Here is a 19,390-nt window from a genome sequence, read left to right on the forward strand (position 1 = left end):
GTTTTCCCACTCCTTTTACCTGCTGAGTCCTGGCAAAACTTTCAGGTATGCCCAGGTAAAACACAGCCAGCAGCAAAATGCACACAAGTACAACTGAACACTCCCTGAGCTCGGAGAAGTCCCCAAACTGGGGTTGTGCTCTGTACTGGCAGAACACCAGCAATGCCCTACACATTTTTACTGCAAACTGTTACACCTGAGAGGTTAAATGCAAAGCCTGTGCCATGCACAGCGTGAGTTAGATTATCTGTAGATGTAGACTGGCAAATCTTTGCTGTCTAAACATATCCAAATAAGAAGATGCTTCCATAGTCTGTTCTTTGTTCAGCACAAGCTGCCTACAAACTACAGTAATCAAACAAGGACAATTCAGAGGCATCAGTACAGAGAAATAAAGACTGATAAGCTCAGTTGTAGGCTCTGACCCACCAAGAGAACCACACAGAAAAGAGAGGAGCTCAAGGCTAATGCTGCTCACTAGCTAGCTGTTTTCTCCAAGCCAGAAGTTCTTTCTCTTCAAGAGAAGCCAAGAAATAGCATCACTGCCAAAAAATTACATCTTCCCCTCCAGCACTCTCACCAGTCTGTGCAAACATCAGGATATTGCAGGTGATTGGGATAGGCCAGAAGGAAAGGGAGAGGCAGCTACCCTGCTCACCTACTCAGAAAATTCATAAGGTTGTGGCTACTGTTCTCCAGTCACTACCACCCTCAGTTGTTCAATTTCCACAGACACTGCCTGCTCAGCAGGACACAAGAAAAATGAGAATTTCCAAGCTTCACTGCCTAGAAGAACTCCCAGCTCTGATTTTACCTCAAGAAAGGCAAGTTCTATGCAGGGGAAAGAGAAATACCCCGAAGTGGGAGCTGCCAAAGTCAACCATGACCATTAACACTACTTACAATGGAAAAACATAGGCTGCCACAACAACACAGGACATCCACCTGCCACCTTCTTTTCCTATGTGTCCAGGATGGGGAAGTGATCACAGGGCTTAACATCTCCCTGTCATCAGGTCAGCCTCACCTGAGCTACATCTATGCCAGTAATGCCATGAAAAGGTCATGAAATAATGTTCGTTGTTTTGGGGTACCTGAATTTAGCAGGTCACTTACTGAAAAATTACCTCTTTTTTACGAGTTTGATTACCACTGGAAGTCCAGTGAGTTCAACCCTCCCAATAACACTCTTCCCTAAATTCATATATTTTGGCTGATGCAGAAGATTATTGTTATAAGGAGGGTGTTAAGAAAAATAGTGGCCTTCACAGAGCTGAGGTCAAGCTATGCTGGCACTTCGTCAAAATCAGTGGTGTAGCCAAGAGTTTTTAATGAGCCTGGAATGCATTACCTCATTTTTCATACCTGGATCACTTACTCATGTTGAGCCCAAAATAACCTTGGACCTTGCTGGCTGCTCAGCAAACCATGTAAGTAAACAAGTACTGTACTCATGCCTAAAACATGTATCTTTTAATTGCTTGCTCCACATTTCTTACTCTAGAGCACATCTAAGCAATTGTAATGCCCATGATCAAAGTTCTTGCCTTTCCAGGCCTCTCTGACCTGCGTAACTATTTCCTGATATGACTTTTGATTCTGGCCTGCTGATACTCCAGTTTCTCACACACACTGCAAAAGTAGGAGAAAAAAAAGAAAAAGAAATAAAAGGAACATAAGGCCACTGCCATATTTTGCTGAGGAATGGACTTACACTGCAAACCAGATTCTTCTGGCTGCCTGCTGTTTTCTGTGACCATGTTTTGTGGAAAGATGAAGGAAGAACAACAGCATATTTGCCAACTACAAAAATCAATTAAAAAAAAAATCAACTGAGCTTCTAAAAATCTCCATTGCCATCAACAAAGAAGGGCCAGCAGAAGATCCAGGTCTACATTTAGGGTGGGCTCACAGAGTCAGGTGAGCTTGGAGGGTACCAGAGGGAGGTAATCACAAACCAGGATTTAGGTGGAGCAGTGGAAATTGCAAGAAGTGAATAAACAGGGATGAACAGTGGTGCTGGATTCAGAAGAGACATGAGGCAGCGGCAGCACAGCTGCCAAATGCATCCACAGCCACTCTTCCCTGAAGGACACCTTGCACAGTTGTCCCCCCACAGAATCCTTCTGCACTGTGCCAGTCCTTCTCATGTCTTCTGGTTTTGACACACATGCACAAAAACTGTGATACCACATCCCTTGGCCCTAAGCCGCACAACCATCTGTACGTACAGAACAGATTAGGAGATCTTCCCTCCAAGGCCGGTGGAAATGGCAGGATGTGTCAGATCCCAGAGCTATTCATGATTCAGGTGCCAAATAGAAGATGGAAGTGGCATATGGAGATGCCTGGCCATCGAAGTCAAGGTGAGCAGAATGGCCCCAGATCGCCACAAAATCCATGAACTGACCATGCCTGTTAGCATGTGGCAAACAGCTGCTTGCTGAGAACATCCCTAACACAGCCTGGCAAAAGTTAGCTCTTGGCTGAAAAGCATGGCTACGCGTTGCACCTTTTAAAATGTAATGAATAGAAAGTTAACAGGTTTAATGGCTTTAACACTTACCCCTCTAGGGGGCTTCCAGCATTCTGCAATATCTGGAAGTTAAGAAAAGCATATTGCTGTATTTAAGCATGGTCTCAAAAGCTGTTCAAAGCTTAGTTAATCTTGCATATTTTGTGGAGTCCCAGCTGCTTCCTTGATTTCCCCATCACCGCCATCTCCTTATTTTATCTCCTTCCCCTCATGCCCTTTTCTGCATTTTGACTTTGGGTCTTCACATTTAATTTATTTTCCTTTCACTTCTGAAAGTTTATTTAAAAGTTTTTGCCTCAGGAAACAGGGTCCAAAAATGAGGGCTTGGGGCGTTTATTGCCCAGGCACACTGAGCTGATGAAGAGAAGCAACAAGCTGTAAGTAACCTAATATTGCATTGAAAGGGTAGAAATTAAAATGCCTGGAAAAGAAAGCAAAATATCATCCTATGCTAAAAAAAACCCAGACCTGTGTTTAGGAAACAACAGTATCAATTCAATTTGGGGAAGGTCTCGACAGGATCCTAAGTACACCTATGGAAGTCAGTGATGAGCACCCACCAACAACTCAAACCCTCACCAAGCTCTGGAGGTCACAAAGCCTCTCTGTGCACACACACATATCCCTCATGCTTGCTCAAGCTGACATGAAACAACTTGAATATCAAAATTATTTTTACTAGGCTTTTTCTAAATGAAAACACTTGTTTATTCCTCTCTTTATAACTGAACATGCCAGGCTTGACCTGGAAACTCCAGAGCACAGCAGTGAACAAGCTGGCAGGAAACATTAAGGAATCATGCTGCTTTCTAACCCACATGGAGAAAGAGTGGACTTGTGTAGCCATTTCTCAAAGTTTTGTTTTGGAAATGAGATATCCCATGCTCCATGTGGGGAAAATCAATTTGCTACCTCTCTAAAGAAAACATCCCCCATTTGGAAATAAGTGAAACAGACACTTCCTTGTGTGGATTAATGTGGAGACATATGACTTGCTGCAGACTGTTGTTTTGACCCTCCTCCTAACCAGACAATCTCTGAAGAAAGCAAAATGCTAGTATTTTTCATGAATTACAGTTCAGACTAGCATTGCTTTTAACAGAAAATTTAGAGGCACTGCAAACATCAGGTTGGCGAATTTTGCCAAAAATTGAATGTTTCTTTTTTTCCATGAAAGACGGAGATAAGGTTCCAGATGAGGCTTGGAGTCTCTTTTTCTTCATTTCAGCATGGATGGATATTAAGACTTTTCCTTGATCTGGACTTGTTTATGTCCTGCTGACTAATGAGGATTTAAAAAAAAAATGGGGAAAAGTTGTTTTGTTTTGTTTTTTTTTTCCTGGACAAAATCTATACATGTGCTGGAAATTATGAAGTGCAGTAAACTGAAATGGAAAGCTGAAGACTTCAGAGCAAAATCTATGCTTGAAAAATACATTACATTCAAGTAGACCTTAGAGCAAATTAAAATAATAGTAACAAAAAAATTCAATGTAGGCCTGTTACTGGCTACAGATGACAGGACTATTACTAATGATTCAAAAAGAGGCAGAGGTGTTTGGTAAATATTTGTTCCATACTTGCAAAGAAGCCAGATGATATGCTTACAAAAGAATATAATTAAAGCCAGTCAATTGACTTGGTTTTACAGAAACCCAATCTTAAAACAACAGAAAAGAAACAAACAACCATTTTTTACACTTTGAAACTATAAGCTTGGTTAGAGAAACTAGCTGTATAAATTGAACTTACCTGCATTCAGTAAGACAGCTGATTTAATATTAGATAATACTTTGATTAAAAAACAGCACTATCTAATTTTATTCAAGCATATATTGAATGGATTAAGAAGTGGCTAAATGTAGGCATCAGTGGGGAATTTCTACCAAATGAAAAGATTTCTGGTGGGATTCCACAGGGGTTGCTCCTAACCTTGTAAGTATTACAAATTTTCATCAGTGAAATAAATATACAGCCCCTGACAATTACATTCACACTGACACAAGGACTGGCACAGTGCTAAGACTGACTCATACAAGTGAGTAATCAGAAGGAAAACAGACCAGGAAAACACAATGCTCCTCAATAGAGCTCCAGCATGAAACCTGCAAGCAGGGTTTACAGGTCCTATTGACCAAGCCAAGGGTGACTGCTCATAGGCCACACCCCACTGGAAATTCAACATACGCTGATAGAAGATGCTGTGACCAACGGGATATCTGCCCTCAGGGAGGTCTGAATAACTCAAGCTGTGCTGGGTTTGAGCAAAAATGACAGAGAAGTCACTTTACCAGGTAACAGCAGCACCTCAAAGGTGAGAAAAAGGAGCGAGGAGGCATAACCAGGCATGCCCAGGCACTGCAGTCCCCATTCCTGATCCAGTGCCAGAATATGGAGTCACCTGCATAACCAGCTTTCTAAAGGCCTTTGGGAAAAGCCCGAGCCAGCCACAAGCTGGTGTGCACAGTGTGGGATGTAATACATGAGGGTCTGGAGGGCTGAGGTACCAGACTGGAGCTGGGTGTCCCGCCTCAGGCACGGTGAGGGCTGAGGCCACGCTGCTGCCAGGAGAGCCTGGCCGCTGCGGGCGGCTGCAGCAGCCTGGCTGGCTGCACGGCCAGGCGTCCAGCTGTCTGGCTCTGCTCCTTCTCAAACAGCTGTTTCCCTTCTCCTTCAAAAAAAGGTGGTGAACTGGACGAAAGAGTTTGCCAGCAATTTTGGCTGATGAGCCACTACTTGGGGCTCATACCAGATTAGATGACTCAGTAGCTTTCTGGTGAGAAACTGCATGAATATAGGATCAAACACAGTGAAGTACTGAGCAATGCAGCACAAGGAACATGAAGAGCTGCAGACTTGATTCAGCAAAAGACATGCCTAGCTCGTAAAGACCTGGAGCATGCAACGATGTCTGATGACCTAATGGGGGCTATGCACATCTTTGAGGCTGTGTTAAGCACTGAACACAACCAAGCCAGCATGGCTCTCTCTGTCACTAATGGGAAAGAAGCATTCAAGCCCTGAACAAAGAAATCATCCTATATCATGAAACACCCTGTGCTTGGGCAGGAACACAGGATCACACATGGGTTCCTCAAGTTTCTCTTTCCCTCAGAAATCTGCAATCTCCAGCCCCAAAGCCCTCCATCCCCAAAGGTCACCTCCTGGAAGGCTGCACCCAACAGAGAGGGGCTTTAGTTTCTGTTGGAGGGTCAGAGCAACACCCAAGAAGTGTAGGTCTGACTTCTCAAAATAGTCTGGGTTAATTTAAAAAAAAAAAAAAGCAAGCAAAGAAAATGAGCAAATGAGCAGGTTCTAACAGATTATGTAATAGCCAAGACAAAAGCAATGCAAATATGGCATCAAGAAGTGAAAACGTACAGCAAACCCATATAAGCCAGCCAGTCTGGTCAAAACTCATCAGAACACTCAAGGCAGACCTTCCATTAGAGGGCTGTAGAAAATAGAAGGCAAATCTTAGGGCAGCTTTCCTAACAACGTTTCTTTTTCTCTCCAGTAAAAGGCAGCGTTTGTGTAATTGCTGTCTAGCAGAGTCAGCAGTACCCAATGGAGACATGACCTACATACCTCAGAAATACAACAGGAACGTAACCAGTCGTATACATGTAGATAGATGGATGAGATGGGCTAATTGACTGATGGACATTGTGCACAAATATAAACAGGCAGAAATTCATGCCAGAAGGATAAAATGGACAGTTTCCAAGACCTTGCTTTTAGATATGACAACACCAGGTAGGAAGCAATGATCATCAAGCTGTGCACAATTTGAAAGTGACAAATATATTATTTAAATAATCTCTTGCATTTCTGATTTGTAACTGATTATATAAGATTCTTTTTTTGTGTGTAAGAATATTATCATTTCCTTTCCTTTTTTTTTTCCCTTTGCATTTGATCATTGTACTGCAAAGTAATCAAAATTTGTTAGGCATAATCAACCTGCATGAAGATATTAGTAAAGTGACAAGCAGAAACTACAGAGTAAGCTCTCCCCTTTGATGCCTACATTCAGCTGCCACCACGATGACTACACAAGGCATTAGGTGGAGGCAGGAGCAGCAGCCACAGCCTAAGCCCTGCGCCCTTTCACATCTCTGGGTCATCACCAACTTCACTTGCAGCACTTGGCTTGCCAGGCACCCCCACCACAGTGCACAGGGTCAGCAACGGGTTCAGAGACAATTCCCCTTCTGCAGACAGCTTGGGAACAAAGCCTTGGCACCCTGGGGACCTGCATACTCCTGACATGGGGTGTTATTGCTGAGGTGCAGAGGGGACACTGCCCAGCACTGCTGAGTACCAGAAGGGATCTGCATTTTTTCTGCAATTAAACACGGAAGTGGAACTCTGGCAATTTTGTCAGGTTCTGTATAGGCAGCTAGGGAATCTGTACAAGTCTCAGAACACGCCAAAATAGTGGTTTTAAAGTCCTGATTGTAAGATCATGTGCCCAGTTTAAATAAGTGCAAACCCCATGGAATCGGTTTAATCATCCCAAACATCAACACAAACAAATCTGAACCCATCTCTTCATTTTGACCCCAGCAAATCTCTAGCACTCAGAAAAATCCAAATAAAACTGAGCTGTATCCATAAATTTATCTGAGCAGGGAAGGGTTTAAACTAAATATGCAGTCAGTTGTGCAATATTCTTCCGTAGTCAATACTGCTTCTTAGGAAATTATCTGAGTGAATTAAGTGGAAGACTATTAAACAATTTACACACTTCCTTGTGTTTCAGATGTCTAATTATAGCTGTGTTTGTCTCTCCCCGCAGAACTGTTGTATACCACATGGTATGCATATTTCAGCATCCAGCATTATTAACTCATGACCGACTGTCAGTTGATCATTATCTAACACATGGGGTCTGCAAAAAAACCTTATTTGGGCAAGAGCAGGCTCCGGACCCGCTCCCGCTGCATTTTCCTCCAGAAGAACTTCAGCTGGATTATTATCTGCTGTCAATGGAAACTGCGAGGTTACTTATGTGAAATCTGCAGACAGGAAAATAAATCCTCACTGAGTTTAAACAGTTGATATTAAAACCATCTCCAGCTCGGCTGGTTTAAAGAAAACTCTCAGTTGCCCTCTAGTGTCCCCCTGCTGCCACGCCAGGCAGCGCGCCCGCCACAGCCAAGGTCACACAATTTAACCCGATCTCACCACGGCACATTTACTATTTAACTAATATTTTGTGCAAAAGGGCGGCGGGGGTGGGGTATGATTTTTTTCCCCCCTGAAAATTTCAGGGCTCCGGCCCAGGAAGCCCAGAGCTTGCATAACGTTTACAGCTGTAACTGAGGCGCATGACACACGGGTTTTATGAGTGAGAATCTCTGAAATCACTCTGTGTGCTGCACTCCATAAAGTTCATTCATAACTAAAAATAGACTAATGCACAAACTGATTTAGCATTATACTGAAGCTAAGGAACACAGGGAGTCTGCAGAATTCCCTAATATGGAAGAGAAGCTGAGTTTTCAAAAGCAGCAGTTTATTTTTTTCTGAAAATGGACAACATATGTAAAAGATTTAATATACAGAACCAGGTGTATATATAGCCTAGATCATCATATGTGCCCATTTTCATGCTATATAAAGATTTTATACAGCCTGAAACTATAGATTTAATAATAGATTACTAAATTAAGTCTGCACAATCACTTAATAAAATAAATAATTTCAATTTAAAATACAGCTGAGGGGTTTGGACAATTTCCTGCATAACAGAGGCCCATCCCTGAAATGTAAATAACACTGGTATTAAAACAAGTCAATCAGGCACATCACGAAAAAAAAAAAAAAAGTACATGAAAACAAATGCATTTTCCAGTCTATTCTAAGTAAGGATACCAAACCTTTATTTTATTTGAATGCTGCTTTGATACATTACTACTGGCTTTTTTTTTTTTTTTTTTTCCCCAAATGTCCTTTTCTTCCTTAGAGAAATCCAGGGCTGACTAAGTCTTAACATTTTGAAAACAGCAAACCATCAGGGTTTTGCAACAAGAATTATTCACTGCCTTCCTGTGTACTGTCAGCATTCTTAAAATACTGTTACTATAAAATTAAACAGTGTGCTCTTCAGAAACACATGACGTTGCTTGCTCTGTTTTTTTAACTGTAATTGTGCAATTTTAAAATTCTCTTCTTTCTCAATGCCTTCTCCCCAAACAAATACCTTTGATAGTTATAAGGTTACAAAAACAGTTTAGACTTTTTTTTTTTTTTAAACTTACAGGCCACCTGTAATATTATTGAGTGATTACACAGCAGAAATTACAAACATTACTTTACTTGGTATATATCCTAAGTTAATCATAAGGCCTTCTCTTCTTTATTTGACAAGACTGAAATATCACAAGAAGTACATATGGCAATTCAGAAAATATAACCAGGGAAAAGGCGAAATGAACATTTCAGAAGACAAATTATTTCATTTGCATAAGCAGATATTTGTAAGGCTCCGCCTTTCTCTACTGCCTGAAAGCACTTTCCACTTCTCTTGCTCTCACTTTCACAGCATAGTTCACAAGCACAGTAATTTCATGTTCCACTCCAAAGTGTTGCCCCAATTAGTAAGAGGAGGTTTCTTCCAACAGCAGCCAGTGATGCTGTGGGACTCTGAAGAGGTGACATTGTGCATCCAGGCAAGGAGGTGGCAGGACCTGTGCAGGAACCCTGACCCAGTGGTTCCACCCATATGTGCTGCTGCAGCACCCTCACTTTTCAGAGGAAGGTTCTTTCTCAGCTTCAGCTTAAGCCAGAGCCCCAAAATACTGAAATTGCCACTAAAATAATAAAGGGGGTCAGTCCCAGCACCACCCCGCCATATCAGGGTTTACCTGCTCCCAGACATCTCTCTCAGGGACAGAGTGGGACCCCTGGAAAGCCACTGCCCCCTTCATCTGCAGACTGGTCTCTTAGTCTCTTAAATCTCTTGGATTTAAGTTTTTCCTAGAAGCCTCCCCATCAACCATGACCTGAAGCTACTTTGTTTAGGCAATCTGACAAAGTTACACGAGTGGCCAAACCTACATATCTGATTTTAAACAGATAAAACTAGCACCAAGACAAATCATCACCTCTTCTGGATTTCCAAGTACACTATTAAGTAAGACTTGGACTTCAACTAAGGTGAATATGAAGATTCATTGTCCCAAGAGATAAATATTGACTGAGGAAAAGCAAAGGTCAAATTGGTCAATATTTATTCAAGAAACTCTAAATCACGATGCAGTGTAACATACACTCTGAATGTCTTCATCAGCTGTCTCTGAGGATCTTTTCATTATGACTAAATACTAGAGAAGTATCTTTTCCAAAATTCAGATATAAAAAAACTCAGAAACTCAAACACACCAACTCCAAATAGGAAGCTTCCTGTGCCAATGGCCTCAGCAAAAGGACGTGTTGATTTGCAAATGCTATCTACCCAGTGTGCATGCCAAAACTCAGTAGCCCTGAACTCTGAAGATGTGAACAACAACAACTTTCTGACTCATTGCATGGCAATATTTCAGACCACCATGAACAGAACAACTTCTTTGGTGAGGACTAATGCAGTCCCTTCTTCCTCTATCTCGGGTATCTAAATTAGGACTGAAATTTTATCTCTGGCTTCTAGTTCACATAACTATTTACCTTGGTACAATGCTAAACAATAGTTTTGGAGGGGTTATAGTCCTATTATTCACTGTGGCAAGTGTATTAGTGTTATTATTATTGAAGGTTTCAAGCTCACTGCCTGTTTTCTGAAGGTTTTCTACCATATTATTTTTCTCTGAAGCCACAGTGCTATGGACCCTTTTCCACACAACAGCACTGTTGAAAGCAAGGATTCCAGGAAATTTGTAGAAGCTGATTTTTCTGAAGATGCATTATGAAGGAAGACACTTGCATCCTCTGAATTTTCAATGAAGTTATTTCCAAAATTCCATTTAGCACCTTCACACAGCCAGTCAGTCATTGGGAAGGTTTTAACACTCTGACTCCTATGCTCATTCAAACAGTCCAGCACAGCTGGTGAACTCCTATTTCTAACCTTTTGTCTTCACCGTACAGTCAAACGTAGCGGATTTGTTGCAGTCACCATGGAGATCTGTTGGTTTCAAATTAGGCACAAACTGTTTGTTTCCTTTGTTATTTTTATTGTGTTTTGAGCCTATTATGCTCATCCCACCCTGCCCTTTCCTTACCTTACTGGCAAGTAAGAAAAACAGGCTTCACTGGGAAGTCAGATCCTAGACACAGCTGCTCCTGAACTCCACGGTGGATGGCAATGGTCTCCCATTCTCAACTGCCTTTCCTCCCTGTTGCCAACCAGTGAGTCTGCACAAGGTCAGAGTACACTGATGAGAGGACCCAGAAGGGCCAAATGAAGTAAATGCCTGCTAACTGGAAGAAAAATGTGAGCCTTGCTTTGTGCAGCTTCATAGTTAGGCCTACTAGGGTTGGAAGAATTAATATACTCCCTGGCATGGGAGAAACAGCCCTGGCGTGGCAAAGGGAAGCAGGATGGGAATGGGACCATGTGGCAAGGAGGGCACAGGTGAGGAACTGAAGAATAGGAGGACTGAAGCAATAGCTACTAGGGGGATCTGCACTTCTGGACTGTTTGGATTATGTACAGAAAGCAGTTAAATCCAGCACTACCAAGGCAGGTGGAAGTGTCACCAAGAGACACCTGGGCTACCCCAGCCAGACGCTATGGAGCACCCTCTCACCATGGAAAGGCTCACTGAAAGCACCAAGGAGCTGTTAATTGACTCCCAAGTGAAGTCTCTAACAGAAATTCCTTTGGAGGCGCAAAGAAAGACACAAGGACCGATAGTGCTGAATGTAGGTTTCCCACAGCCCAAGTCAATGGACTCCCTGTGCCAAAATATGCAGCAGGCTGGGATCTGACAGTCCCAAAGCTGCGTAAGCCAAATGCAAGCCTTTCCCACAGTTCTGTGACAGGTACATTGCTGCCTTTAAAACAGCATCATGTCTCCACTAAAACATTTCTCTGCTTCTGGAATCATATGCAATCTATAATATGGAACTTAAGTTAAAATTCAAAGGCCAATTAAAAAAATAAAATCAATGAAATGCTTTCATGAAAGAGAAGATTGATCTGCAGCTTATAACTTCCAGTAATGCAATATTTTAGAACTTTAATAAATAATGCTTTTATCTTGATTGCAAAATAATACCCTGCCATAAAAACACAGAGCAGAGGCAGGAAACTGTTCAACAGGAATTAAAATGCCACACTTTGCACAGAACGGAGCGTTACAATTATTGGTGAAACACATTTTTCAAACTTGTTAACACAAAATTAACAATTACATACATCACTTATAGAATTAAGTGCATATCCCTCGAAGTACCCATTAGCCAACCATGCCTAGTTCAGTTTTAATATACATGCAGGCTTTGCAGCACAGAGGGGATGTAACTATGCAAGTGCTGGCACAGTAAACCCTGAAATGGCAAGTGCTATTAAATTGAGATGCAATCACGTTGAAAGGGAAACATTAACAAACAGCAGACAATTGAGAAGAAAATACAGGGCGCTTGTGTTCTAATACATGTGCCTCAAAACCTTATATAACTATTCATTGTCTAGTTCATCTGGCCAGGGGCCCCGTTTGCTCTATGCTATTCTATACTAATTTTATAATAATAAACTGTTATACAAGCTTTATGCAGTCATGCATATGAAGAGGTTGTGGAAGATATTACATTTGATTATGTTTCTAGCAAAGACACCATCTTGAAATTAAACATAGCCTGGTAGAAGTTTAAAATTAAAAAATAAATACCCTGAACAACAACAACCAAAAAGAAAATAAAAGACAAATTAAAGGAAAAGGAAACAAATGCATGCAAACAAATAATTTTAAACCCCCAGACAAACAAAAAAATCCTTTCTAAAAAGCTCTTTTCCTCCTCTATCACCTCCACATTATGCATGACAGATGAATGCCACTCATTCTTGCATTGTAATATATCCCATAATACAATGTAAGAATCTGCATGTTTCTGGACTATGCTCAGTGGAAGATAATCAGTGATTTTTGGAAATGCACGGGTTTTTAAAAATACACTTAATTTTTGTAAAAACAAAGCAAAATGGTTTACAAAGCCAAAAGGAATGCATGAAATAGCTGGGGTTTAAAAAACATGTTGTTTTTTTGCTTTAGCATGAACCAACATGAACCACTGAGATACCTTACTTTAGATTTAGCTGCACCACAAAAGATTTGTAGGATAGCAGCTGGAAAACTTGGAGATGAGAGACACAGGACACAAAAACATATACACTACAAATGAGATGCAATCCAGAAAAGTAATTTCATATTCCACATTTGTCTATGGAATTGTCTGAGAATTTTCTGCACAACATTATTTCCAGGTTTATCACAGCAGTTCAAAACTGGCTATATTTAGTCACTGACCAGTGCCAGAAAGCACTACCAGACTATAGGATCATGGCATATTTTAAGTTTGATATCTCATCAGCTATCAATGCCAGAAATAAAATGCCTGTTATAATAGAAAGAGTAAAAACCTCAGAGCTCCAAGATACATGAGCTTTTCAGCTAAGTCATGAGATATCCCAACTCGAAAATCACATTCTGATTACCACTGTGTGCCTAATACTTCCCGACCACCCTTTACATATTTTGATTTCAACATTTTACCATCTAATCTAAAAAAATCCCATTAAAGCTAGTGAAGCAATGTTTTATGTGGGGCCCCTGAGGCACTTCCACATGCAAATACCGCCACATACCAAAAGCAGAGTCGGCACTCAAGTGGCACTGAAGCCAATGGGTATAAGAGCAAACCCCAAAAAGCTTTAATGCCAGATTCTGATCTAAATCACAGCACTGTCAATTCAAAGTAATTGACTCCTGTGGATTTACATGAGTGGAAAGGGGATCCTAATCCTGTTCTTAACCTATACCTTTGAAGTAGAGATGATCATAAATCAGGTTTTCCTGTCCAATAGGAAAATGTCAGAATTTCATAACTTTCTTCAAATTGGGCAGGCAGTCAAAAATGTTCTGAGCAACTTATAGGCTTTTTAATTTTAATGTGTCTAATGAAAAGAAAACAACTGGAAATACTTATACAGCTTAAAACTCTCATCTCAAATGGTTTTGACCAGACAATGTATTCTTCTGAATGCGGGCTCAAAGCCCTGAGCTTGAACAGCGAGCGTTGAGTTCCCTGAGCTGCTGCAATGGTACAACCACTGAGGAACAGCACCAAAACTCATCCAGAGAAAGGATGGGCACAGGACATGGCACACTAGCGCCAGCTGTGACAGCACTGGCCCTGAGAATATGTTAACCCATGATAAAACCTAATCCAATCCTAGACCAAGCATTTAATTTCAACCTTTCTGATGAAAACAAACAAACAAAACAAACAAACAAACAAAACCCCCCAAAACCAAAAACCAGACAGAAAAAAGGGGGAAAAAAGACCAAAATCCAAACAGTCATATAGTAACCAGTGAACTGTCACTGTGGAAAAGATTTCCATTTCATTTAAATGGCATCTTCAAGACCTAAAAAAAGGCACGAAGAACTTGACTCAGTAGAATGAGACAACTTTGTGTGAGGTAAAAGTTATGCCAGAACTAAAATGCAGCAAAAAGTGGGAACCAGGGGCAATGAAGGGTGGAGCCAAACCCTACCACGGGGTTTGCCTGGAGGTCAGACCCATGGCCAAATGCTCCTACCAAAGGAAGCAGGAACCTCACCAATTCTCTAGCTGCAGGAATGCAAGACAAGGTGGCAAAACTCTCTTCAGTCACTAAGGAGTGTTTTTTGACTTCCTGTAACCTATTTAACCATTGTTACCTTGCTTTGATCTAGGCTTCTGAAACTGCAAAAGTCCACCCAACTGCAGCATCCTGCAACTGCTTCTGGCTGATGACCCACCTCATCTCTGCCTTTGAATGAATTGAAGCTTCTATTTGCTACTTCGGGACGGTCTGATTTTCATGGATCTGCATGCTTAGACCCAGTCAGGACAGCCCCGATGCCTTCTCCAGCTCACCTGAAATGGGAGCTGATGTTACTGCTCATTCATCTTGGCTGCCTTTGCTCTCCCGAATATTTCTGATGGTTGCTAGGCAACTATTGTTGAATACATGCATGAGGCATTAATTGTATGAGCACTTTAAAAGAGGAAAATTCTTTAAAACTGAGGACATTGCCATACCAAAAATAGGATATTTCTTTTATGAAGGGCAACTCTCGTGGCTGGGAATGTTGAAGGCTTCAGTATGTCAGAGGCCAGATGAGTCACTCAGATTACTCACATGCAGCGCAGCACAAAAGCAGCATCTTAGCAGACCTGACTTTATTATAAAGTTTTATTTTAAATTAAGTGCTTCAGATCTAGTTTTATCTTCTGACTGCTGTCATTGGGATATCACGGTCCACATTTTCATGAAATTAATTGCATTGGGTCCAGCTGCTGTTACAGTGTTAGAACGTAGGGAGTGTATCAATTCAGTACCTTCTAAACCAAACATGGCACCAGCAAGTACTCCTCTTTGCTACACTTCAAAGAGATGCTGTAGTCTCATTGCTGATCCTAAGTGCTCTGTGCTTCTTATCCATAAATGTGGATTTCATTTTATAGGGTCTTTTTTTCCAAAATACATTCCAATGTCATGACCAAGCTCTAAAGACAGTAAACACAGACTTCCATAAATTGACTTAAACTTCTAAACTAAGTAACTGCAAGGATTTGCAGCTAGGTAATTTTTAGAGGGGGTTGTTTTATAAAAAAACCATGTCTACCATAACTAAACATTCACAATGTACACATATTCATCTTAATTATAGGCTGCCTTTCAAAATAACCAGCACCAAAAACCCCCTGAAGAACCATCTTTTTGGCAAATGAGTACAACGATTATGGTTCACTGCAGAATCGGGATGCTATAAAAGAATGAGGGTAACTATACTGCTAATTTTAAACATGGTATACTGAGCTAAGAGCTGCTAAAGACCCTGGGATCAACCTTTTCCATTTTTCAAAATTGTGCTCTACCTCTGTGAAAGTTTGTAATGGGACACAGGCTCAGCTCATCACAGTTCAGCTGAGGCTTGTAAGACTTGAAGGCCACGGGGCTTATTTAATCAGGGAAGTGAGAAGTAGAATCATCAACACCTACTTAAAGTAAACAAGCCACCCCAGAACAAACAGCTGTTTTCCACTCTTTTTTAACTTCCAACACAGTTGCAAATCCAGAGGGAAACACAGCCGGGTGATGACAGAGGTGGAAGATGGCACCACACCTCTCTGTTGAAGCAGCAGCAGTGTTTGTGGATATCATTTATGTAAGCAGGATGATCACCAGGCATTTTCACATATTCTCTTACCCTTTCAGTGACCTGAAACTGCTGATTTCAAATAAATTCATTCTCTTCTACTACCCATTTGTTTCTAACACCTTCTTTTTAATTAACATCTCTTTAAAGCTATTGCAAATTTAAGGTGACCAGAAATGTTTGTTAAAGACCCATCAGGGAAGACTCATGAAGCAGATACTCTTAAGTCTGCAGATGATCTTGCAGTGTGTTGCCACACATTAAAATGACATGCTGAATTATGCTCTCCATTCTTCACTGAGAAGACAGCCCTTTGCAGAAGTTACTAAAAGCTGCCTAAAGTGGACATAAAATTCTCCTTGAGCTGGTCTCCCGAAAAAGGAACAGGTCAGGGATTGATCAGACCCCAGAGACGAGAGCAGAGTAGCACACTGCCCAGTCAGTGCTCTGAGGCAGACAGCTGCTCATGGTGGATGGAGACAGGGAAGGAGAGCAAAGAAGACATAGGTTACCAACAACCACCTGCGCGGATCAGTGAAGACACTGATGTTTAGCTCCTGACATACTATATTTTCTCCATAATCCTGTTCCTCATCCTCCTGTCCACAGAAAAGACGCAAAGCTCTGCCCTGTCTAATTAAGAGCGCAAGCAAAGTTTTGGAAGGTTTTATTGTATAATGGACACAAGATCCAGCACAGTCTAGCCTTTACTAGCCCGGGTGCTATAAACTGCATACATTAATAAAGATACTGTTTTTAAGGGCAGAAGGAATGAGGAGGATATTAACACCTTGTTTACCTTCAGCAACTGCCTATACAGCTGAGTGACTACTGGATCACAAATCTCTTCTTTGAGTAAGGGTCCTGTTTTTTAGAAAGCACTCTTGATTTAAAGGATTCCAGTAATAAAGAATCTATGCTACTCCTAGCTAAGTTGTTTCCAGGTTAATTACCCTTGCTGCTATGTAATTGTGCCTTACTTTCAGCGTTAATTTACCTGCTTCCACTTTGAAGCATGGGGTCTTGCTATGTGTCTCTCTGCCAAATTACAGAGACCTCTACTTCCACAGGTCTCCTCTTTATGGAAGTACTAACAAAATGACTGGGCTCCTTCTTAGTCTTCTCCTCAGTGCACTAACTGGAGCAATTATTTAGTCTTTCACTTAGAAGCAAGTCTTCTGTCCCACGAATGGCTTTTTGAGCCCTTCCTCAACCCTGCCCAGTATTTGAATATGCAAAGGACAGGCATCAGAATCAGGTACAAAGATAAAATTAGGGCAAAACCTCTCTTCTACAACACTTCATCCTCTTCCATTTTCCTCTACAAGCCCATAGTTCAGAATAACGCATTTGAGTATTAGTAGTGCAGTTATTCCATGAAATTGTACCACCCTTTTTGCAGCAAGCCATCATCATTTGACTAACCAAAAATGTCAGCTCTTAGGGTCTTGATAATGATTTCTTCTAGCATTAGAGGCAGGAATAGTAACACCTCTCTATTTCTTCTCTCTATTCCCTGCTTATTAATGCAAGAAGCAGGTCTGCTCTCCTATTCCAGTCAATTGGTTATCTATCATTACCCCAAGTAATGGCATACCATTAAGACCAACACAACAGCCCCGAAGCACATGGAAATGCTGCCAGATCACTAAAAGACCAGGACACACCTGTATCTAATATTGAGGCCCAAGCTTCAGTTGAAATGTAAACTATCATCACTTCACTCCCCTTTGGCCCATCGTGGACAATGTATCAACTAAAAAAAAAAATCACTAAAAAGTCATAATTGCCAATGATAAACCCACACAAAATATTGACACTACTTATTTTATTAAAATCTGCCTTCACTTTCAGGACTTATGTACAAAAGCAAGGTCCTAGGAAGAAACAACCAGCATCCAGTGGCTATGGACACATGCAAAAAGGGATTGCTGAGGTCTCTTAAGCTATTTGTGTAAATGATAAACTAATTGCCCGTGATCTGTTTGATCAGGTTTACAAAGATGCTGTCAGATAATGAGAACTTAAACAGCACTATTGTCAACAGAGAGAAAAAGCCCCACTCTAGATCCCCCTAAATGCCCTCACTTGATTTTAGAGAGAGAAAACTATAGCAAGAATTTTAATGACCTATTTTGCCTCTTTTGCAATTCGATTTAAAAGCAAATTCACAAAATCCCAGCCACGTGGAATTTACATTCTGCAGAAGTCTCACCCACCAGCAATTACTACTGCAGTGTTTAAAATTTTAAAAGAAAACAAACCCAAACCTGAACAAAACATTATATTTCAATTAATTTTCTTACTCTGATTTCTCTCCACATTGCATCATCTCCCAATTACCATGATTTTGCTGAGTGTGCCAGTTTCTTAAATACACAGCTATAAAATGTATGGACTAATTGTTGAGCAGAACTGAAGAGCTATTAAAACTGCAATAGTACAGCACTTCCAATGGTAGTCTATTATTTCTACATGATTGGTTTTGTACAGTCCAATTCATGCAGTGAAACTCTTAGATAAATTAACTCCTTCGTTTTGACATAAACATCAAAGGGAGAATTAAAGGAGAACGAACATTATTTTCTGCTGCTATTTTAGACCTACTCTTCATAACATCCATGAACGTTCCTGGAAAGTTACAAATTATTTAAATTGAGAAAGCCATTTGCTGTTTTATCAAGTCTGTAATACACAAAATTTGGCTCCAAAATGATCTCATTTTCCCATTTCATGTTTCCCTATCATCTACATGGTAGAGCATGTTTACAGAACTTTATAACTATAATATACAATTCAGTCATTTCTAAACAGCCCTGTAAGAGTAAGTCTGAAATGTACACATTTTAAAGATTACTTAGTGAACACCAAACCCTTTCCCAGCTGTTTTAAATTTTGAATTTCCCAATAAATGAATAACATACTAAAAAAGCAAACAAGATCTGACATTATTTAGTCTAAGTTTCTAAAATGGCATAACAGCTGTGGCTAAAAACAATTCTGAAAAACTATATTTAACTAGAGCAGTATTCTATTATTCATAGCTCATTTTCCTTACAGACTAGGGGACTTAATGTGGTGTTCAAGCATTTAAAACATTTCTTTTAATTGTTTAGTCCTTCCAAGAGCCAAACTGCTGCAAAAAGGGGGAAAATGTTCACTCATATCTTTTATATATATTCATGTGACCAACCCATGATCTCAGTTAAGTGCCACAACTGTTCATTACCACACATCACAGCCCCCCAGTCAGCACTGCGAGCTTTGAAACCATGCCAGAAGCAGGGGCTCAACAAATGGCACTTTGACCTTTTCACTACTAACTTCAATCTTTATTAAAATCTCTCAGACGTCAGCTCTGTCTCTCTCTTTTACCATCTTTTATGGGCTCCTGAAATACCTAATATTCATTCATTAAACGGAAAAGTTTGTTACATTCTTACATAATGATAGATTCCCTTTCACATGCAATCGCCTTGTG

At 40.7% G+C, this 19,390-nt stretch overlaps 1 protein-coding gene across 5 annotated transcripts in view; it reads right to left on the reverse strand.

The window, feature by feature from the left end:
• ARID5B (AT-rich interaction domain 5B) overlaps positions 1 to 19,390 on the reverse strand; it is a 117,800-nt gene that overhangs the window by 41,693 nt on the left and 56,717 nt on the right. The window lies entirely within an intron of this gene.

This window comes from Taeniopygia guttata, chromosome 6, assembly GCF_048771995.1.
Source record: "Taeniopygia guttata chromosome 6, bTaeGut7.mat, whole genome shotgun sequence".
Lineage (NCBI taxonomy): Eukaryota > Metazoa > Chordata > Aves > Passeriformes > Estrildidae > Taeniopygia > Taeniopygia guttata.